The following is a 23,654-nucleotide window of genomic DNA, read 5'->3' as shown; positions in this document are numbered from 1 at the left end:
AGGACACTTTCCCCTATCAATGTGCTCAAAAGAAACAAGCAGTAGTGCATTGCGTGCACTTATACCCATGGTGGTTCCGTTCACCTTCCTTGTGCATCAGGACACTTTCCCCTATCAGTGTGCTCAAAAGAAACGAGCAGTAGTGCATTGCGTGCACTTATACCCATGGTGGTTCTGTTCACCTTCCTTGTGCATCAGGACACTTTCCCCTATCAGTGTGCTCAAAAGAAACGAGCAGTAGTGCATTGCGTGCACTTATACCCATGGTGGTTCCGTTCACCTTCCTTGTGCATCAGGACACTTTCCCCTATCAGTGTGCTCAAAAGAAACGAGCAGTAGTGCATTGCGTGCACTTATACCCATGGTGGTTCCGTTCACCTTCCTTGTGCATCAGGACACTTTCCCCTATCAGTGTGCTCAAAAGAAACGAGCAGTAGTGCATTGCGTGCACTTATACCCATGGTGGTTCCGTTCACCTTTCTTGTGCATCAGGACACTTTCCCGTATCAGTGTGCTCAAAAGAAACGAGCAGTAGTGCATTGCGTGCACTTATACCCATGGTGGTTCCGTTCACCTTCCTTGTGCATCAGGACACTTTCCCCTTTCTACAATCGGAAATACAAGAATGGTTTGAAACGTATTTGTAAAAAAAAAAAAAAAAAAAAGCAAGTTCAACAACGTAGTCTCCATCGAAGGCTAAACGCTTAGTCCGAGTTTCCAGTTCATTCGTAAGCTATTTTTCCTATGATACGAAAGAACTGGAAATTCGCTGGACTGCGCATTTAACCTTCGACGGAGAGTACAACTTGTTTAACTTGCTTTTTTTTTTAAAACCAAACTTTTCAAACCACCCTCGTGTGTAAGAAAGTCCCCGGAGAAGTAGAGACCAGTTCAGGGCCAGATTTAGGCCAACTGTCGCCCTAGGAACGGCCCGAAAATTTTGCCCCATCGGCGCGGGTCTGGGACAATTGGGCACGGCCGTTTCAGTTCAGCCAGTTTTAGTGCGGCAAGTTCATCATCGTGGCCCTTTCATCGTGGCTGCTTCAGTGAACCCAGTTCAGCATGGCTGTGTCACCGTGGTCCTATCGTCTCCGGCAGGCACTTACCTTGCTGAAGCTGCCATTCCATAGAACAAATATTATGGTGAAAGAAGGGGTATTTCAAAAAAAATGCTTGCCCCCCCCTACACACTGGTGCTTATGTTCCAATTGGACAGATGAAAGAAGGGGGTATTCTGCAACACCCCCCCTGCACCCCACTGGTGCTCAGACTCCTCAGCTCTTCAGATGAGCTGGGTGGGGGCCATCTCGGGACAGCCTGGTTGGGGGGGCCAACTCATTGTGACGAATTGGCCCACACTGAACTGGCCGTGCTGAATTGTCCCATTCTGCTAGGCCCTCAGTGGCGTAAGCGAGGGTGGTGGCGCCCCTCCCCCACCCTTGTCTCTGCCCCCCTCCTGCCATGCACATGCCCCCCCCCTTCCCTTCTCTGTACATTTAGTTGTTGACCGCCGCGGCCAACAACTTCAACGTGCTCTTCACAACCACGTCCTCCCCCCTCTGATGTCACTTCCTATGCACGGCATCAGGAAGTGACGTCGGCGGGAGCTGACGCGGTCACGAGGAGCACGTTGAAATTGTTTCTCGTGGTATGGGGGAAGGGAAGAGGGGGGGGGAGGCGACAGGGTGGAGAGGAGGAGGGGTGCCAGTTCCCCCACCATGATGGTGTCCAGGGAGGACCGCCCCTCCCGAGCCCCCTCTTACTACTCCACCGTCGTTCCTTCCATTGTTTATCTGACAGGACATTAAAACTCAGTAAGTGCTAAGATAAAATTATTGTACAAAACATCATCGTATTTATAGTCAGTGACATAGTAAGGAGGGATGGGGGGCAGACCTCCCATGCGAAGAAAGCACCTGGGGCTTTCTGACTCCCCCCCCCCCCCATCACCATCACCATACCACTGCCTGCCCCTCATTTTTTGTGTGCAAAGTTCTAAAATACACCAATATTTGGACTTGAACTAAGGAAGGCGGCTGAGCAAGTTTCTGCTTTGATGTCAGCGCCAATGCCGCTTATCAATTACCGCACTCCCTCATGTAAACCCAGCTCCATAGGAAGGAATATGAAAGGAGGACCAGGAAAGGAAAAAGAGAAATCTGTCCCAAATGAAATAGATACTATCATGATCAGAAGGAAGTTAAAAAGTTTCTTATTCGATGGGGAACGTTCACATATTTACATGGATAAATAAATGACAACTGTATCATCTGCTTTGGCCTCTCTGTTTTATCAGCTGTGCTTCACATCAGGAAGGAACAATCTTCACCAACTTTTAAATACTTTTAAAGCCAATAGGAGGAGATATTTTTTCACTGGAACGCATTGCCAGAGGTTGTGGCAAGAGCGGAGAGTGTAGCTGGTTTTAAGAAAGGTTTGGACAAGTTCCTGGAAGAAAAGTTCATAGTTTGTTATTGAGAAAGATACGGGGGAAGCCACTGCTTGCCCTGGATCGGTAGCATGGAATGGTGCTAGTATTTGAAATTCTAGAATCTTGTTACTCTCTGGGATTCCGGAATCTTGCTATCTTTGAGATTCTGTATGGAATGTTGCTACTATTTGGGGTTCCGGAATCTTGTTTACTCTGAGATAATGGAATGTTGCTACTCCTTGGAGATTCCGCATGGAATGTTACTACTCTTTGGTGGTTCGACATGGAATGTTGCTCTCATTGGGGTTACGGAATCTTGCTATTCTTTGAGATTCTGTATGCAATGTTGCTACTATTTGGGGTTCCGGAATCTTGTTTACTCTGAGATAATGGAATGTTGCTACTCCTTGGAGATTCCGCATGGAATGTTACTACTCTTTGGTGGTTCGACATGGAATGTTGCTCTCATTGGGGTTACGGAATCTTGCTATTCTTTGAGATTCTGTATGGAATGTTGCTACTATTTGGGGTTCCGGAATCTTGTTTACTCTGAGATAATGGAATGTTGCTACTCCTTGGAGATTCCGCATGGAATGTTACTACTCTTTGGTGGTTCGACATGGAATGTTGCTCTCATTGGGGTTATGGAATCTTGCTATTCTTTGAGATTCTGTATGGAATGTTGCTACTATTTGGGGTTCCGGAATCTTGCTTATTCTGAAATAATGGAATGGTGCTACTTTTGGGGTTTTTGCCAGATACTAGTGACCTGGATCGGCCACTGTGAGGACAGGCTAGATGGACCATTGGTCTGACCCAGTAAGGCTATTCTTAAGTTCCTAAGTAACACATATCCCAAAATTCATTATCTGCTCCCTCCCTGCGTGGGCATGATGCCTTGATAGCTCTGAACTGATAAAACAGGTCAATCCAGCACAGGAAGGGGGGGGCAGTAGATAGGAAAAGGAATATTTATATGCCACCTTCAGTTTTCATCGCTTTTATGAACTGAAATGCGTTTCACTTAAGAGAGATTACAAGCTGAGTAATCACTGTTCGACAACCTCTTCTAAAAGCACTCAAACGGCAACATGAAAGAGTCAACGTGGACAGAAAATGAAAAGAATCCCGTGACAAAACAAGCTGTTATAAATGAAATATTCCTCACGACGGTGCAACATTTAGAAATACAGTCAAACCTTGCTTTGCGAGCCTAATTCGTTCCAGAAGCATCAAAGCAAATTTCCCCATAGGAAATAATGGAACCTCAGACGATTCGATCCACAACCCAAAATCTTTAATACAAAATACTCTACGTACTGGTATTGCAAGATCTCGCTCGTTTAGAACAGTCACTACACTACCGCAGCGTCAGAGAGAGAAGAACCATCGGATCAGTTGTGATGCATGTATAATGTACTTGTATTGCAAGACCTTGTTTGTATATCAGGTTAAAATTTAATAAAAATGTTTTGCTTGTCTTGCAAACCAAGTTACTTGCAATCAAAGGTTTTGCTCTACACTTCTCCCTCCGTATTCACTGTGATAAGGGATTAACAGAACCGCAAATACTGAAAAACCGCAAATAACTTTTTTATATATTATTTGCTGTTTTCTATTAAAAACCATTGTGAAATAGGGTGAAACCGCGAATAACGTGGTGGGAGACCTGGCCCGTTCCTGAAGGAGAGGGAAAACACGGTGAACAAAGTGCTGGGAATCAGCGATTTTCTCTGTAAACGCTTGGAATCAGCGATTTCTCTATGCCAGCTGATGTCATTTGGGGGGGAGGAGCCAGCGAGCTAAAAACCGTGAATAATCGCAACCGCGAATGCTGAAACTGCGAATGCGGAGGGAGAAGTGTAGAGCAAAAACAAAGGAAACAAGGCAATACGTGGTTTTTACTGGAGTAACTCAGTTTTCCCAGGAATACTTTGCTCATCCTTAAAGCCAGACTTGAACAAGATCTAGCTTGAAATAGCCTCCATCTAGGGCAAAGATCTTCTTAGAAAAAAAAAGTAGCACATTAAAACACAAGGGAGCACAAGCTCCCAGGAGGCCTTACATTTGAATGCTATGTAGGGAAGGATTTGACAGATCCTTTGAGACATCTGCCTCATTCTTACCTCTATACAGGGCAGGATTAACCAATTGGCCAAGTAGGCACGTGCCTAGGGCCCGAAATGGTCAGGGTGGCCCGATGAAGGAGGGCATCAACATTGTTTTTTCCAAACGGCGACGGGCCCTTCCAGCATCGATCGTCAACGCAGCCCCCCCCCCCCGATCGGCAACACAGCCCCCCCCCTCATCGACGGAAAGTAAGACAAGCAAGCAATGCGGGTAAGAAAGGCATTGGGAACTGTAATTGTGCAAGCGGTGCTGCTTGCCCAAAGCTTCCCTCTGACGCAGCTTCTTGTTTCCGCCTGGGCGCATGGTGGGGTGGGGCGGGGCAGGGGGGCCCAGGGTACTTATGTGCCTAGGGGCCCTCAACGGATTAATCTTGCTCTGCCTCTATAAATTTGCAAAGCTTCCTTTAGTGGAGAAAATCTACCATTAGAGCTGTACCACCATTCCGGGGCCACCTGACACAGCTTATGGGGATAGTTTTATTCAGGATTTCTTAGGCAAAAAGGCCTTTTTGATGCACATAAAAGGGCTTTTATAAATTTACCACTTCAGAAAGGAACCCGTCACCGTAACAACCAACATCCAGCAAATGTTCTACTACTTCATCATCCACAAAGACTACAGAATCTATTTTGAGATTCCTGTGGTTCCATAATGCCAACATCTACAATGAAACACCTGAATTTCGAAGGCAAGTTCTTGCTACCTGCAGTAGTGACCCACGAACACAGGAGAACCGCATCAGGAGGAGAAAAAGATTATGGCATGCATGACGGACTTAAGGCTCTATCTAGCGAAGAAGGAACTATCAGCCTGCAGGAAGGACGCGGACGTTAGTGGTGTCTTATTTTGGTCACACCGTCAGAAGAGAAAGATCATTGGAGAAGGCCATCACGTTGGGAAGATTGAAGGAACCAGGCAAAGAGGGCGACCTGCAACCAGATGGCTGGACACGTTGAAAACAACCAAGGGGATGACGCTGGAGGACCTTTCCGGACTAACACAAAACCGATCTCTTTTTAGCTCTGTAGTTCATCAGGTCGCTAGGACATGAGCACGAGTCGATGGCCCATAACTAACATCACTCAGATAGGAAGCTTACCAATGAGGACATTTTCCACTTCTCTCTTCACAAGGTTTCCACTTTCATAGTAACTTAGTAGATGATGGCAGATAACCTGCCCTCCCTCAACCAGACAGTTACCAGGTTTTCAAAGCACAGCACTTAATTCACATTCAGCCAGCTACACTACTTTTGTCCCCCTCTCTGTCTCACCAGACTCCTGGGGAGCTGTGGGTCCACCCACCAGCTAGCTACCATGACTAGGATTGCCAGATTTCCTCTTTGAAAAAAGAGGCTGCTTAGCCCTACCCTATTCCACCGCCCCATTCCACTGCCCCATTCTGCTTCTGGCTCCGCCCAGTTCCTCCTCCAGCCCCGCCCCCACACAACACCCCCCCCACGAGCCCGAAGGCCGCATTTGGAAGCCTTTGCGCATGTGCAGACATCAATGCAATGACGTCACATGCATGCGCACTTGCTTATGATGTCATCACAATGACGGTCGGGCATGTGCAAAGGCTTCCAGGCAAGGCCTCCGAGCTCAGGACTTCCAAACCCCGGACAAAGTGCTGGGTTTTGGAAATCCCTCCAGGCGCCCAGACAGTCCTCTAAAAAGAGGGCATGTCCAGGTTTTCCCAGACATCTGGTAACCCCAACCAGTACAGCCATTATTTTTCCCTTGGAATATCAGCCTTCTGCCCCTCCTTGGGATCCACCTGCTACAGACCTCTCTGCCTCTCACAGCTCCTTTGGGAAAAATCCCTTTTCCTTTTAGCAGGCTATGGGTTCTAGGGGAACTCCTTTCCTCTGTCTCTGGGAAATGGCCTGCCTTCGAATGAGCTCTTTCCTTCCCTCTGGTCTCTATGGAAACCAACCCCTCCTATACCGTGGACCTCTTCCATGGACCTCTTTACTCTGCTGGCTTATTACTTTAAACCGCGTGTGTTCTCTAGCCACACACTCTTTCTGTTTTGGCCCCTTACCTCTGCCAATTTTACATCCCCCGTTGCTGCCTTTTGATCAGGCTAGCTCCTGCAGGCTGATTCTCGGGCTTCATTCCTTTTCGGGAAGTCTCTCAGTGCCCTCTTCCTCAGCTTGCATGCATGCAAAATCATGCGGGCACAATGCAAGCAGTGCTTGTTCAGCATGCGTGCATGCAGGGACATGCAGGCACAATGCAAGCAGGACTGGTTCTCGTGTACCAATCCTCGGACCCAATCAGCGGACGCACAATTAATGAGGATCCAGTGCATTCAAACTTCTCCAAGGCATTTCTTTTGATGATTCAGGCATCTTCAAGATAAGTAGAAAAATTGTAATGGAGAGCTCTAGAAAATCTGACCGATGGGAACGGTTGGAGAAGGGGAAAGCAGGAGGAAACAGGTAGTGCTCGGGCATGCCCGGTGGGGCCCCAGGCCCTGCACGTGCTCAGAGAGAGAGAGAAAAATAAATCGATCTGAGCTATTAGAGAGCTTATCCGCAAATGGGAGCTGATGGGACATCACCCATATGTGGCTGACTCATCCTGCTTGTCCTAGGAGAAACCAGGGTCACACAGGCTTCCCTGATGAATTCCCCCTCCCCCTGCCTATTTCCTACAAGGTAACTAGAGGGGATTTCGTTCTCTTGTGCAGCATGTACAAACTAGCATTATTAGCTATTCCAGTGGGAAAGGGATGTGAGGTTCCTGCTTCCGGGGGGGGGGGGGGGGTTCCTGCCCCGTCTTACTGTCTTTTCTAAAGTCCTGTTTAAAATATAATTTTTTTGGCATGCTTGTCTTTTCCTTCCTGTCCTGGGGAGCTGACAGCTTCAGTCTGTCACAGTACATCGCCATGCAAAAATACATCCATATTTTGTCATTTAAATAGGAAAAGCTTGGGTTGTATGGAAGAAGGATCTCTCCTTCGCTCATTAGGTATTCAAAACCATGCCTCTAGAACTTCTTAACTACCGTATGTGTGGTGCCGGCTGTCACGCCTCATTGGCTCTCCTTGTTATAATGGTATGAATAGTCTCCCTGTCTTTGAAATGATATCCTTATGGTGGTATCGGAAGCTTGCTTAATATACTGGTCACATGCACAACCCAGCTGATAATAGCCTAGTTGCAAATTAATCAAAACTTAAAAAAAAAAAATTTAACTCTGCAAATTCTGCAGCCTGATTACCTCGAATAACTCTACCTGGACTTCATTAGAGGTACGGCCCTAACTAGCTATTATGAATAGCTTCCACTGAATATCGACCTCCCCCCCCCCCTCTCTAAAAAAAAGAATTTCCTTCTTGCATGGTTAGAATTGCTCAGCCGCCTCAGTAATTGATAACAATGCAAAAACCTGCTGGAGGCATTTTCTAAATTTGCTTCCGAGATGTTCAGCAATTTTCTTTAGCATTAGAAATTTATGAATGTCAAAACTGCATTTGTGCTATGGAAGTGGTATATATAGCAGATAAGCCTGGAGTCTTCAGATATGACACGCGGTAACTGAGAAACCATTCCTTTGTTACCAGGGCAATTTCTCCAAGAGGGCTGGTTTTGTGCATACCATGGCTGCTGGAGGAAGATTCTCGGGCCTCACTTCTCTTCATGAAGTCTTTCAGTGCCCTCTTCCTTAGCTTGCGTGCACGTGGAGACATGTGCGCACAATGCAAGCCACACGGAAACCTCGTGCGCCGGATCCAATCAGTGGGCGCACAATTCATGAGGATTCAGTGCATTCATCCTTCTCCTGCATCCCAGTCGTTTCTTTAGATGATTCAGGCATCTTCAAGGTGATGAGTAGAAAAATTGTAATGGAGAGCTGTAGAAAATCTGACTGATGGGAACGGGTGGAAACTAAAGACTGGGGATTATGGGGAAGCAGGGGGAAATGGGTAGGGCTTGGGCATGCCCAGTGGGGCCCGGGCACTGCATGTGCTCAGAGGGGAAAAAAAAAAATCTCTCTGAGCTATTGGAGAGCTTATCCGCAAATTGGGAGGTGTTGGGACAACACCCATATGTGGCTGACTATCCTGCTGTCCACTGAGAACCTACGTTACAGGTAAGTAACTACACTTTATAAGCTCGTTCCTTTCTTAAGCCCTTCGCTAAAATTCATTTATTCAAGGAGGGATACGATTTTTTTCTGTTACAACTCCTCAGATTTGGAACTCGCTCCCGATCAATAGAAAAGAAGAAAAATGACTTAATAAGTTTAAAAGTCTTCCAAAAAGCTGGTGTTATTAAGGACGCGTTTAACTGAATCGTTTAGGGCTCCTTTTACTAAGCCGCGCTAGCGGGGTTACCGCGAACGACTTTTCACGCGCTAACCCCCTGCGCTGGCCAAAAACTACTGCCTGCTCAAGAGGAGGTGGTAGCGGTTTGCACGGCTGGCGGTTTAGCGCGCGCTATTACACGCATTAAACCGCTAGCGCGGCTTATAAAAGGAGCCCTTAAATTCTATTATATTAGGATACTTTACAGTCGACTAGTAATGCTGGTAAGCGAAAATTAAGTGGGTAACCTTCCCCAACCTCTTTTTTTATTACCTACCCCTTTTTACACTTCCCCCTCCCCATTCGCGGTTTCGGTAATCGCGATTTCACATATTCGCAATTTTTTGGGGAGGGGGAAAAAAGAAAAACAAAACATCCTTAAGTCTTCCCTCCGGCATCCCGGCCTTACCTGGTGGTCTATCGGGCTTTCAGGGCAGGAGTGATCTTCCTAGGCTCCTGCCCCGTGCAGATCGCCATTAGGTAATAGCTGTAGGGAGTTCCCGTCGTAGTCTCGAGAGACTAGGGGAACTCACAGCAGCCATTTCCTAATAGTGATCTGCACGGGACAGGAGCGTAGGAAGATCGCTCCTGCCCCGAAAGCCTGTTAGACCATCAGGTAAGGGCGGGAGGGAGGCGGGGGTGGGTCAGAGCTGGATATTCGTGGTTTTTCGCCATTCGCAGTCTGGCTCTGCCCCTATCCCCCGCAAATCCGGAGGGAGAAGTGTATTGGTTTACGAATTGTATTTAATCCTTCATTTTTTAATTTTTTTTACTCCCTTTTTCACATGTTTTGTTTTGTTAAAATAGTTCCAATTGTCTTGTTATGTTTTGGGGTTTTTTTTTTAAACCTAATTCTTAACTAATGGCTCCTTTTATCAAGCTGCGCTAGCGGGGTTAGCGCGTCGGACATTTCATCGCGCGCTAACCCCTGCGGCCGGCTAAAAAACTAACGCCTGCTCAATGCAGGCGTTAGCGGCTAGCGCGGCAGGCGGTTTAACGCGCGGTATTACGCTCGTTAAACCCCTACCGCAGCTTGACAAAAAGATCCCTAAATGTAAATCGCATTGGATTTGGATTTTGCGATCAAATCAAATATTTTAATAAACTTGAAACTTCAACTAAAGGTGGTTTATAAAATAGTCCGTTCCTCAAAAAAAAACACAATAAATTACAATAATGACATTAATATTTCAAAAATACTGAGGGCTCCTTTTATCAAGCCGCGCTAGCGGTTTAACGCACGAAATAGCGCACGTTAAACCGCCGGCCGTGCTAGCCGCTGACGCCTGCCTTGAGCAGGAGGTAGTTTTTTTGGCCAGCGCGGGGGTTAGCGCGTGATTAAAAGTCGCACGCGCTAACTCCGCTAGCGCGGCTTGATAAAAGGAGCCCTTAAATTAAATACTGTTTTTTTAATATAGAGGTACCTGGAAACATATAGGGCTCCTTTTACGAAGGCGCGGTAGCGGTTTAACGCACGTAATAGCGTGCGCTACACCGCCGGCTGCGCTAGCCGCTACCGCCTCCTCTTGAGCAGGCGGTAGTTTTTCAGCTAGCCCAGGGGTTAGCGCGTGATGAAAAGTCGCACGCGCTAACCCCGCTAGCGCGGCTTGATAAAAGGAGCCCTTAAATTAAATACTGTTTTTTTAATATAGAGGTACCTGGAAACATATAGGGCTCCTTTTACGAAGGCGCGGTAGCGGTTTAACGCACGTAATAGCGTGCGCTACACCGCCGGCTGCGCTAGCCGCTACCGCCTCCTCTTGAGCAGGCGGTAGTTTTTCAGCTAGCCCAGGGGTTAGCGCGTGATGAAAAGTCGCACGCGCTAACCCCGCTAGCGCGGCTTGATAAAAGGAGCCCTTAAATTAAATACTGTTTTTTTAATATAGAGGTACCTGGAAACATATAGGGCTCCTTTTACGAAGGCGCGGTAGCGGTTTAACGCACGTAATAGCGTGCGCTACACCGCCGGCTGCGCTAGCCGCTACCGCCTCCTCTTGAGCAGGCGGTAGTTTTTCAGCTAGCCCAGGGGTTAGCGCGTGATGAAAAGTCGCACGCGCTAACCCCGCTAGCGCGGCTTGATAAAAGGAGCCCTTAAATTAAATACTGTTTTTTTAATATAGAGGTACCTGGAAACATATAGGGCTCCTTTTACGAAGGCGCGGTAGCGGTTTAACGCACGTAATAGCGTGCGCTACACCGCCGGCTGCGCTAGCCGCTACCGCCTCCTCTTGAGCAGGCGGTAGTTTTTCAGCTAGCCCAGGGGTTAGCGCGTGAAGCCGCTAATGCGGCTTCGTAAAAGAAGCCCTTAGTAGTAAAGTTCATAGCATACCAAGTACAGTGGTGCCTCACACAACGAACTTAATTGGTTCCAGGAGCAAGTTTGTTATGCGAAAAGTTCGTTATGTGAAACGCGTTTTCCCATAACAATACATGTTAAAAAAAATAATTCGTTCTGTAGCATAAAATATGCTAAGATGACATAAAAAAAGATAAATTTTTGGTTATTATTTTTATTTAGATACATCTAAAAACATAATTGTTTTTTAAAACAACACACATTTTTTAAATTTAAAGACAGACTAAGTAGAGTCTAATTTTACAGTGAGAGAGGGCAGAGTCTCAGCGGCAAAAACTGGGACTTAACTGTTCATTTTTTTTTTCTAGCATCGGGGAAGCGGCGAGAGTAGCTCCGCCCCCCCCCCAACGCATCAGCAGTAGGCGCCGGGCCCCTGCGAGCCGACGGTCCGCCACTGCACAGGGAGCCAGGCGGAGAGAGGGCAGTTAAGCGCAGTGCCTGCGCGGAAGGATGCAGCTCGGGCGACTTCGTTGTGTGAAACGAAGTTCGTTGTAGGAAGCAAGACATGAAGTTCGTTGTGCGCAGCGTTCGCTGTGCGAGGCGTTCGTTATGCGAGGCACCACTGTACCATAAATAAACATATATTAAGATTTACTTAATATATGTTTAATTAGGGCACATATACATATATTAAGTAAACCCTAACATATGTTTATTTAGGGCATTGGGACATTGACGCCTCTCCTCCCCCCCTTTTACAAAACCGCGATAGTGGTTTTTAGTGCAGGCAGGCGGTGTGTCGGGAGCAGTGCAGAGCATTCGGCGCGCCAGTCTAGATGCAAAACCGCTTTCGCGGTTTTGTAAAAGGGATGGGAGGGGTATGTTTGGGAAGATGGAAAGAACCAGGCGAAAAGCGGCGACCTGCAATCGGATGGCTGGACACGTTGAAAACAACCTTAGGGATGACGCTGGAGGACCTTTCCGGACTAGCACAATAGCGATTTCTTTTCAGATCCGCAGTTCATCAAGTCGCTAGAACACGAATATGACTCGATGGCATCTAACTAATTAACTAAGGTTTACTATTTCTGTTAAATCTATTGTTATTGCCCTGTTTATAAAATTAATAAAAATATTTTGAACAGGAAATATTAGCCGACTATACCTTCAGTTCAATTCTATCCCCCAGCCCGCCTCCTATATTCCCTCCCACAGTGGTGTAATGTAACCCCTAAATATAATAGAGTAGCACTACTGATAGGGGTGCCATTTTGAGGAATGGCGCCGGACGGGCAGAAGCAACTGGAGATTGCTTCTCCTGAGGTAGCCGCTAAGAACATAAGAATAGCCTTACTGGGTCAGACCAATGGTCCATAAAGCCCAGTAGCCCGTTCTCACGGTGGCCAATCTAGGTCACTAGTACTTGGCCAAAACCCAAGGTGTAGCAGTATTCCATGCTACCGATCCAGGGCAAGCAGTGGCTTCCCCCGTGTCTTTCTCAATAACAGACTATTGACTTTTCCTCCAGGAACTTGTCCAAACCTTTCTTAAAACCAGCTACGCTCTCCGCTCTTACCACATTCTCTGGCAACGCATTCCACAGCTTAACTATTCGCCGAGTGAAAAAAAATTTCCTCCTGTTGGTTTTAAAAGTACAGTATTTCCCTGTAACTTCATCGAGTGTCCCCTAGTCTTTGTCATTTTTGACAGAGTGAAAAATCGATCCACTTGGACCCGTTCTACTCCACTCAGGATTTTGTAGACTTCAATCATGTCTCCCCTCAGCCGTCTCTTTTCCATGCTGAAGAGCCCTAAACATTTTAGTCTCTCCTCAGACGAAAGGAGTTCCATCCCCTTTACCATCCTGATTTGCTCTGTGATTTGAAAGTGCTCACTGGCAGGAGTTGTTTTATCCTGTAATTATTACCCCCTGATGCAGCCTGTGGGTGAAAAGTGACCACATAGGATTTTTGATATTGATAAATTGGATTTCTTCACTTTTTGAACTGATCTGGTTTTTGGTTTAGTACAAACAACTCAAAAAGTCTTATTATATATGAAAAAAAACCAATTAGCACATTGATGAAAAATTAAGTGACTATAAATAATGTAAAATATCAACTATCAAAATCCTCAAATCCCACAAATCTCCAAACGTCTAACTTGCTATGTTTCACCCAAGCAGGCTTCATCAGGGATGATATATTCAAATAGTCCAATGGCTTTAATGAGCAGAAAATCTAATGAGTAAAAGAACAAAAGAATAGCCTTTCTGGGTCAGACCAAAGGTCCATCTAGGCCAGTATTCTGTTTCCAACAGTGGCCAATCCAGATCACAAGTGCCTGGCAGAAACCTAAATAGTAGCAACATTCCAGAGCTGAGATTGTGATGTCATAATACCTCATTCCACCAGTGCCTAAGAGTCAACCTCTTCTGTGATATCACAATGGCTTGATTGTCCTAGACTTGGTTCACATAAGAAAATCCTGTTTCCAACAATGGTCAATCCAGGTCACAGTGCCTGACAGAAACCCAAATAGTTACCAATTCCAGGGCAAGTAGTGGCTTCCCCCATGTCTGTCTCAATAGCAGACAATGGACTTATCCTCCAGGAACTTGTCCAAGCATTTTTTTAAAACCAGCAGCTTTAACCACTCTCACCACATCCTCTGACAATGCGTTCCAGAGCTTAACTATTCTCATGAGAGAAAAAAAATTCCTCCTATTGATTTTAAATGTATCTCACCATAACCATCAAGTGTCCCCTAAAAAATCTTCCAAAAGAATTTCAGGTCCATTATATAAAGGCTTCAAAATGCATGCCTTATTTGCCTGTAATCGTGCCCTAGTCATAATTGGAACGTACCATAAAGCAAGCTGTCGGTCAAGCTCAGCTGGTAATTTGGTGAATGCTCTTATGAATATGGTGATCAGAATCTGCCCTTTTGACATTCATATAATGGTGAAAGCCTATCTTAGTTCTTTGCATAGAGCAGCTGTTTCTGAAGCGGGTTCTAGGAGATTGCAGCAACTCTTCATGGGCCAGTCGTTGTGGCAACAGTGAAGATGTGTCAGCAAGTAGATTAGGTTCCTCTTTGTATGAACCGGCAAGAGCATAACAAAAGGGGATTATGAAACATGAAGCTTTCCTTCAAATGGGGAATCTCATAAATATCAAATTTCAAGCCTGGAAATGGAAAGGAATAGTTAAAAGGTTAATAGATGTCACTTTAAATGTTCTGCGCCATTACCGTCATTAATTAATTGCGTGTGTTTTGACTCACTGATTGGTATCTAGGGGTGATTTATTTATTTGATTCGATTTATATCCCGTCCTCCCCGAGTTAGCAATAAAACGTATTACAATTAACAATAAGGAACAGAAGACTAAGGCAATAGGGTACCGTGAGATGCGTCTAGTTCGATTGCTCTGGATTAGCAGACACTGAAGCATGCACAGGGAAGCGCATGAAGTCAGAAGCATGCACAGGGAGAGAGTTGGTGTTTGCACAGGGAGAGAATCGGTTGAACATCTATTAAGAATACAGTGGTTTTGCAGTAACAGTCTCTGAATGATAGGGAGGCGGTAGAAAATGGTGAGAGCGTTCCAACAAGCATGGGATGAACACAGAGGATTTCTAATCAGAAAATAATGGGTCTACATTGAAGGAACTAAGGCCAGTACTGGGTAGGCTTGCAAGGAGAGCGAACAAAATGTTGGGTATCATTAAGAAAGGTATCACGACCAGGACAAAGGAAGTCATCCTGCCACTGTATCGTGCAATGGTGCGCCCGCATCTGGAGTACTGTGTCCAGTACTGGTCGCCGTACCTCAAGAAAGACATGGCAGTACTTGAGAGAGTCCAGAGAAGAGCAACTAAGCTAATAAAGGGTATGGGGGGACCTCTCATATACGGACAGACTGAAAAAGCTGGGGCTTTTCTCCCTGGAAAAGCGACGACTCAGGGGAGACATGATAGAAACCTTCAAGATCATGAAGGGCATAGAAAAAGTGGACAGGGACAGATTTTTCAAACTAAGGGGAACCACAAGTACAAGGGGGCACTCAGAGAAATTGAAAGGGGAAAGGTTTAGAACAAACGCCAGGAAGTTCTTTTTCACCCAGAGGGTGGTGGATACATGGAACGCGCTACCAGAGGATGTGATAAGCAGAAGCACGCTACATGGCTTCAAAGAAGGTCTGGACAGGTACCTGGAGGACAAAGGGATTGAGGGGTACAGATAGGAGTAGAGGTAAGGTTATAGGGACAGGATTAGAGGTAAATTATAAAATTAGTCAGAGACCACTGTTCAGGCAGTGGGCCTGATGGGCCGCCGCGGGGAGCGGACCGCTGGGCGAGATAGACCTCTGGTCTGCCTCAGCGGAGGCAACTTCTTATGTTCTTATGTCCCATATATGGACATTCAGTTGAGGACGGGCTGGGGAAGGCTGGGATGGTTAAGATGGGCCTGAGTGAGCTTTGATAGAGACTCTAGTAGATAAAACCTAAGCACACTACCGGACAGGGCTCTGGGTTTCTGGCCCAGTAATATCTAAAAAAAAAGGACCATTTAAACTAAGTTAAGTTATGGAGCATGTATGGTTGGGCAGACTGGATGGACCACTCAGGTCTTTATCTGCCGTCATTTACTCTGTTGTTCTAAGGAATCAGGTGGAGAGGTGGGTTTTTATTGCGTTTCTAAAGCTCAAAAGTCCATCAAGGGATTTGATGTTAGGAGGCAGCTGATTCCAGTACTTTGGTAAGAAGTGAGAGTATGACCTTCATCTGGCACTCTCTAGGCTCCAACCAGGGGGTATTTGAAGACGTATTTCTATATCTGTCCCGGTGGGCTCACTAACTATGGCACCCTGGGCAACGGAGGGTTAATGTGCCCAGGGTCACAAGGAGTGGTGTGGGGATTAAACCCACAGAGAAAGCCCAACCTACTGGAACAACCGACTAAATCAATCCTCCTCAACCAGACACAGAAGACCCCACTCAATATTCACTCACCCATCATCCAAAGATGTCAAACGAAAAAAACTTTATGACAACCTAATAGCCTCCAAAGCAGCTAAACGGGACAGACAAATCACCACTCTGTTATCTTCGACTACAGACTACAAAGCCTTCAGGAGAGAATTCAAAACCAAGTTATTCGGGAAATTTGTCGAGCCAAACTAACCGTCTCAATATAACCCCGGAGCCTAATGCGTCGAATTATTTCTCTTGTAATCTCACTGGGTATGCCCAGACCAATTCATTTTGTAATCCGCCTAGAACCGAAAGATATTGGCGGAATCAAAGACGCTAATGTAACGTCGTGTAAATCAAAAAGTAAAGGCAAAATCCAAAGATCCCACTCACTATTCACTCACCCATCATCCAAAGATGTCAAACGAAAAAAACTTTATGACAACCTAATAGCCTCCAAAGCAGCTAAACGGGACAGACAAATCACCACTCTGTTATCTTCGACTACAGACTACGAAGCCTTCAGGAGAGATATTAAAACCATACTCTTCAAAAAACACATAAAACCTATCCATCACAACCAATCCCAACCCAATATCCAACACTCTCTATACCTTAATACTCTCCAATACTCTTCTATTTACCAAACGTTATCTAAAATCCATAATTTCGCCCTATTCTTATCTCCTAAAGACCTCCACTTCCCTTTGGTAACTCTTTACCCAATATATATTACCTTAAAAATTCTATGTCGTCGCTTATTCTATTCCTTCAAATTTTGAATGTAATTTTGTTTTAGTTTGTAACATAGTAGATGACGGCAGATAAAGACCCGAATGGTCCATCCAGTCTGCCCAACCTGATTCAATTTAAATTTTTTTTTTTTTTTTTTTAATTTTTAAAGTTTGGATGTAATCCGCCTTGAACCGCAAGGTAATGGCAGGATAGAAATCACTAATGTAATGTAATGTATTTCCTCCTGGGAGTAGAAGGGTCTATTTGGGACATAAGGAGGAGTTTGGCTGATATGTAGCCGAGCGCCATGTTATGTAAAGGACTTTAACACAAGTGCTAAGCCTTTGAAAATGCAGTGTTTGGCTATAGGTAGCCAGTTGGTGGTTGGGCGGAGATGCGGTTTCCCGCGCTCATGGGCATTAGGATGAACATTTTATTTACCTCGTTTTTCCAGTTTCCCAACTCGTCATTTTTCCCACGTAAAGTCAAACCCACTACTAAACTCAGGACATTTCAGATCTGCTACACTTCACCTTACATAGAAAGTCCTTATTAAATGGAGCACAATGCAAGTGCCCAAATTATAATTGTGAACTGTGTATTCAGAAGAGAACAGCAGTGCGTAAAGGTGTTCAGTTATTTGCAAGCAATCCAGTACAGTAAAAATCTAAAACACTGTGTGGAGTGGGGGAGTGGCCTAGTGATTAGAAGCTCTGCCTCAGCACCCTGAGGTTGGGTGTTTAATCCCCGCACCACTCCTTGTGACCCTGGGCACATTATCACTCCGTTGCCCCGGGGACCATAGTTAGTGAGCCCACCGGGACAGATATAATAATAATAATAATCATTTATTTCTTATATACCGCTATACCGTGAAGTTCAAAGCGGTTTACAATAAAGATATATTTGACAGTACATGGGATAGAAACGGTTTACAATAAAGATACGTTTAGTCAGTACATGGGATGCAAGTGGGTTACAATACAAGTGATTTACTATCAAGGTGCATTTTGTCAGTGTAAGGGATACAGGTGGGATACCATAAAGATACATAGAGAAATATAGTACCTGAATGTAAACTGCTTCAAATAGAAGCAGTTTATAAGAAATGTAAATGAATCAAATATATGCTATGAAGATTGTATAAACAATTATTACCATAGTTATGTGGGAAAAGGCTATTAATGGCTCCCCTGGTGCAGATTGCTCACACTGTTTTTACTGTGCAAAGCTAAGCAGAAATTTTTACTTATGTAACACTGTATTTGTGCTGATTTATTATCAACATATATTTAAAGACTTTATGATTTTCTTTTCTTTTGTACTGTGTGATGAATAGATCAAAGATAACTTGCAGGATTTGTCTTTTATGATGTGTAATAACTTTATGAACACAATTTTTCCTCATTACAATGGAGCTGATTTTTGCACCATGTATATATCTTCACTGGCTGCTCCTCGAGGCCAGAGTAATATTTAAATTCTCTTGTCTCTGCTTCAAATCAGTCTTTGGTCTGGCCCCTATGTACCTGGTCTCCCACTTCAATCTGGGTTGCACTATCAGGCCCTCACGTAAAATCCACTTATTTTCACACCCAACAATAAAGGCCTGCCGTTACAAAAGATTCCTGGACAGAACGCTAGCCTTCCAGGCAGGTAAACTGAACGACTGGCTGGGTAACATCATCATGCTCTCCTCTTCCTATCAAGGCTTCAGAAAATTAGTAAAAATGAAACTGTTCAACCGATTTGTTGTTCATTATCTCTCGTATTCTGTATCCAATTCATAACTATGTCGCGGACTGTCCAGCTCTTCTTATTTGTACTTGCTTCCAGTGTACTTGTATTCATTTATTCTATTTTGTAACTTATCGCTGACTGTCCAGCTCCTCTTGTTGTAAACCGCCTCGAACTACCATAGCTTTGGCGGTATATAAGAAAATTAATTATTTATTATTATTATTTATGTAATGTTTTAAATTTTGACGGTACTGAGCAAAATAACTGTTAGGATGTAATGTTAACCTCAGCCCCTAGGTGGCATGGGTGAGATTATATCAGTCTGTTAACAGCAGCTGCTGTGACTTTAAGACTGTGACTCCCTGTTTTATCATAGGGGCTGCCTTTCTTCATTTAGGGGCATTTTATTAGAAGGGCTTAAGTTATGGTTACTAGATTTTTCCGGAACTAAAATCTGTACCCATGGCCCTGCCCCCCCACCCCAGGCCCTCCCAGTTCTGCCCAAGCCACGCCCCCCTCAACCTGTTCACTTCTCGTGAGGGCATCTGCGCATGTGCTGGTGTGACGTGATGACATCACATGCATGCATGCGCATGATGTCACCGTGTTGCAGACGCCATCCCAACATCGCTCCTAGCTGGACGCTTTTCAAAACCCGGGGGAATCCGGACCTCTGGCAAACCCTAGGCTTAAGCCCTAACATGCACCTAATATGTGAAAAACAGGCTATCGGAAACAAAGCATTAAAGTGTTTTGCAGTATTTTGCCTGTTGACGCGTACTATTTTTTTAGGTATATTTTTTAGAAGGGGGGGTGTCATGAGCGGATAATAGGCGTGGAAGCAACCACTAAGCGCATTTGTATTAGTATATGCTAACTGGCTAATGCTGAGTTAATGCGGGAATACTTAGGCCCAAATTCTGTAACCAGCGCCTAAAATTAGGCACCTATTTCGGAGGCGCCCAACTAGATAGGCACCTATCTAAATTGAACAACAAGCTTAATTAAGCTTTTTAATCAGCACTAATTGAAACGTAGGCGCCTATCAAGAAAGAGCGATTCTGTAACAAGGCGCCTCTAAAAATTTAGGCGGCCTTCAAAAAAATAGGCGCTATGCATGTTAGGCGTGGGCGTGGCTACCTGTTAGGCGCCTTATTACAGAATCGCTGCTCTTAAGTGCACTTAAGCGCTCGCATGGCCGCCTAACTTTTAGTTGTGCCTAGAGCTGGCCTATTTATTGGGCGCCTCCAAAATAGGTGCCGCTCAGCGCGATTCACTAAACAGCACCCAATTTTACTTGAATCGTGCTGAACGGTGCCTATTTCGGCGCCTAACTTTTGGGCGCTTCATATAGAATTTGCCCCTTAGCGCTTCCTACATACGAAGCAATAGGGGCCGGATTCTGTAAACAGCACTTACAGCGGGCAGTGGCTACAAAAACGGCGCCATCTGCAAGTCAATCCCATGTAGGCACACAATGACAAAGTCGTGAGGACAAGATATGAAAAGAACAGCCAAGGGTTGTATGGCTCATAAGACGTTATTGATGGAATCTGGCGCCCCTCCATACCCTCCTGGGGATGATGTGAGACCATGCGACTACCGTATTGTGAAGTATACAGTGTTCCCCCGCGAATTCGCGGTTCGCGGACTCAATCATTCGCGGTCTGCTCCGACCGCCTCTTCCTGTAGTAAAGTCAGGCTACACCAATCAGGAGCTGCGTGTCAAAGCGGCTCCTGATTGGTGTAGCCCGACTTTACTACAGGAAGAGGCGGTCGGAGCAGACCGCGAGTGATTTTATTCATCCAGCTGCCCTCTCCTGCCTCCCCTGCCTTTTGACAGGTGAGAAACCGCATTTGTGGTTTTTCAAAATTCGAGGGGTTCCTGGAATGGAACCCCTGTGAATTTCGGGGGAGTACTGTACTGCATATTTGTTGCATTTATGTGTTACCACCTTTATATGGGACCCCTGAGGAAGACAGTGTTGATCGAAACACGGACTGTGTCGGGTCCCATCTAATATAATAAAACGGTAAGCCGTGCATGCGCACTTCCTATGCGTGCGTCCATTTTCCGTGAGCTGTAGCTAGGAAGTGCACATGTGCGGCTTACGGTCTGGCCTCACGTGAGGCAAGACAAGTGCGCATGCGCGCCCTTCCCTGCTCTACACCTGCGGAGCGGCGGCTGCCGCCTGCTAGCACCCTCTGTCCTCTCCGTCGCCTCCCGGCTCCAGCGGCATGACAGTTTTCAAAGAGGCGCAGGATTCTTTCTACGCGGAACCACCAGCCGTTAAAGCTCCTGGCGCTGACTCCTGACTCCAGCCTCCAACAGATGGCTACTTCCCATTGGATCCAGCCGCTGGCAGGTCTCGCGCGCAGCAGCCAATGGGTGCCAACCACGGGTGGGCCAGCACCAGAGGGGGAAATCAGGAAAGACGAGCATCAGAGGGTGGAGGAGAGGCAAGGTAGAAGAAGAAAATCGGAGAGGAGGAGAGAAGCAGAGAGAGAGAGGACAAAGAGGAGGGGATGGTGAAGGAGGAAGAGAACAGAAAAGAAAAGGAAAGCATAGGAGGAGCATTAGAGAGGGAGAGGAGAGGACAGTTTGCCAGCCTGAGAAACTCCCTAACCCCTTATGCTGCTGCACAGGGAAATGGGGAAAAATGACAGACAGACAGCGGGAGGGAGGGAGACAGAAAGAAAGAAAGACACAGGGGCAGGGAGAGGGACAGAAAGACAGACAGAGAAAGGGGGCCAGAGAGAGAGTCAGCGGGAGAAGGAAAGGGGGCTGCTTTGGGGGGAGGGGTGTGCTTGGGGCAAACAGCTTTGCTCTGGGGGGGAAGACAGAAGGGGCCATGGAGAGACAGGGAGAAGGATAGGGGGCTGCTTTGGGGGGAGGGGTGTGCTGGGGGGAGACAGAAGGGGCCATGGAGAGATAGGGAAAGGGGGTTGCTTTGGGGGGGAGATGTGCTGGGGACAGACAGCTTTGCTCTGGGGGGAAGACAGAAGAGGGCCATGGAGAGACATTTGGGGGAGAGGTGGGTGCTGGGGGCAGACAGCTGTGCTCGGGGGGGGGGGAGGGGGAGACAGAAGGATACAGACAGCGGCCAAGGAGAGAGAGAGAAAGAAACACAGACAGACAGACACATCTATTCTAGCACCCGTTAATGTAACAGGCTTAAAGACTAGTATTGCTATAAGTGGTTTATTTGTACACAACAATTTGTTTATTAGTTTATAATAAATTTTGCCTGCATCTTGTACACCTGTCTGCATCTTGTACACCTGGCTTATCGTTTTTGACCTGTTGTATCTTCTTTTTGTCTTTCGTCTAACTTATTATTGACATACGCACTGCGCCACATTCCTCGGTGCGTTATAGAATCGGGGCCTTTGGGCCTGCACAGAGTAGTGAGCGAGGCTTTGGTCACCTTGTTGGGCAAACTGGATGGACCGTAAGGCTCTTTTTCGGCCATCGTTTACTGTGATGCTGGGTTACAGTAACTGGCGGTACCACTTTCACAAAACTATACCCCCCCCCCCCTGAGATTTAAGCCCCGCAAATGTTGACTGCAGTATTTAAATTTATACCCAGGTATTCAGTGTTGGACTATACCAGGATATCAGTGCTGAACATTCAAGTAAAGGGCAGCCATATAACTTCTGTCTCTGTTTGAGCCCTTGGACCACCTCAGCATTACACGGATAGCGCCAAGGTGGTCAGACATTTATCTATTTAGCCCGTCCTCCCAATTAAGCCAGAACAAGTTACAAGAAAACACATGTGATCAGTTGACACAAAATAGGGCAAAAAAAACAAACGAACAACAACATAAAAGTATAAGAAACCCACAGCATAAAAAAAAGAAATAGTTAAGCGGTTTTTAGGTTTCATGAACTAAAATAAAATTTAGAAAGGGCATTTCATCTGGAATTTAAACATCCAAGTCAGAACATCTGATGCTCCGCAAGTTTGGAGAAACAGGCATTCATGAGCCATATTGTAGAAAACTAGATGTCCAAAATATCGAAGAGGCAACCCAGGAGCTCCTTCACCACAAAGATGCTCAGAAACATAACATAAGAATAGCCTTACTGGGTCAGACCAATGGTCCATCAAGCCCAGTAGCCCATTCTCACGGTGGCTAGTCCAGGTCACTAGTACCTGGCCAAAACCCAAAGAGCAGCACCATTCCATTATTTCAGAGTAAGTAAGATTCCGGAACCCCAAATAGTAGCAACGTTCCATATAGAATCTCAAAGAATAGCAAGATTCTAGAATCCCAAAGAGTAACACCATTCCATGCTACCGATCCAGGGCAAGCAGTGGCTTCCCCCATGTCTTTCTCAATAATAGACTATGGACTTTTCCTCCAGGAACTTGTCCAAACCTTTCTTAAAACCTACGCTATTTGCTCTTACCATTTATATGCTGGAACATAAATAGAAAAAACATAGACCCCTGTTTCTCCTAAAGCTATCACAGAGCCCAGTATCATGTGCCAGTTTTTTTTGGGGGGAGGGGGACACCAGCCACTGGGAGATGAAAGAGGCGACCTCCTCTAATCCCTCCGATGCAGTGTTACTCAATAGGAGCACTTTTGTGAAACCTGGATGGCCCGGGTAACAGGCCTAACTCCCTATGTCCATCTTTATGGACATAGAAGGTCATTCAGGTTCTGAAATAGGGAAGGAAGGTTTACGTTTTGGGCCCACCCAAAACACACCCAGACCATATCCTCTTACAATTTGAGATCCTCCGTGGGAAAACATGACTAAAGTCGCTAGATTTTAGTCATGTTCTCCCATAGGTGGTCACATTTGAATATTCTTCAGTTTTAAACATCCCCATCTCGGCTTTGTAGAACCAGAACTTAGATGTTTGTGAATGATCGATGTCTAAGCGCTGGTTGATGGCATTTCTAAAATAAACACCAATGAGTATCTCAATAAGCAGGTTCATGATATGTTCAATATTTGCCTCATAAGGCTGGGGATTATTTGTACATTTTGTCTGGTCAGGACCTAAGCTAG

At 45.7% G+C, this 23,654-nt stretch overlaps 1 protein-coding gene across 1 annotated transcript in view; it reads left to right on the top strand.

Moving 5' to 3' along the window:
- PEX5L (peroxisomal biogenesis factor 5 like) overlaps positions 1–23,654 on the top strand; it is a 115,727-nt gene that overhangs the window by 4,737 nt on the left and 87,336 nt on the right. The window lies entirely within an intron of this gene.

The sequence above is a fragment of the Geotrypetes seraphini genome, chromosome 9, assembly GCF_902459505.1.
Source record: "Geotrypetes seraphini chromosome 9, aGeoSer1.1, whole genome shotgun sequence".
Classification (NCBI taxonomy): Eukaryota; Metazoa; Chordata; class Amphibia; order Gymnophiona; family Dermophiidae; genus Geotrypetes; species Geotrypetes seraphini.
The sequence above is the reverse complement of the archived record's forward strand: the minus strand, read 5'-3'. Positions and strand labels throughout refer to the sequence as shown.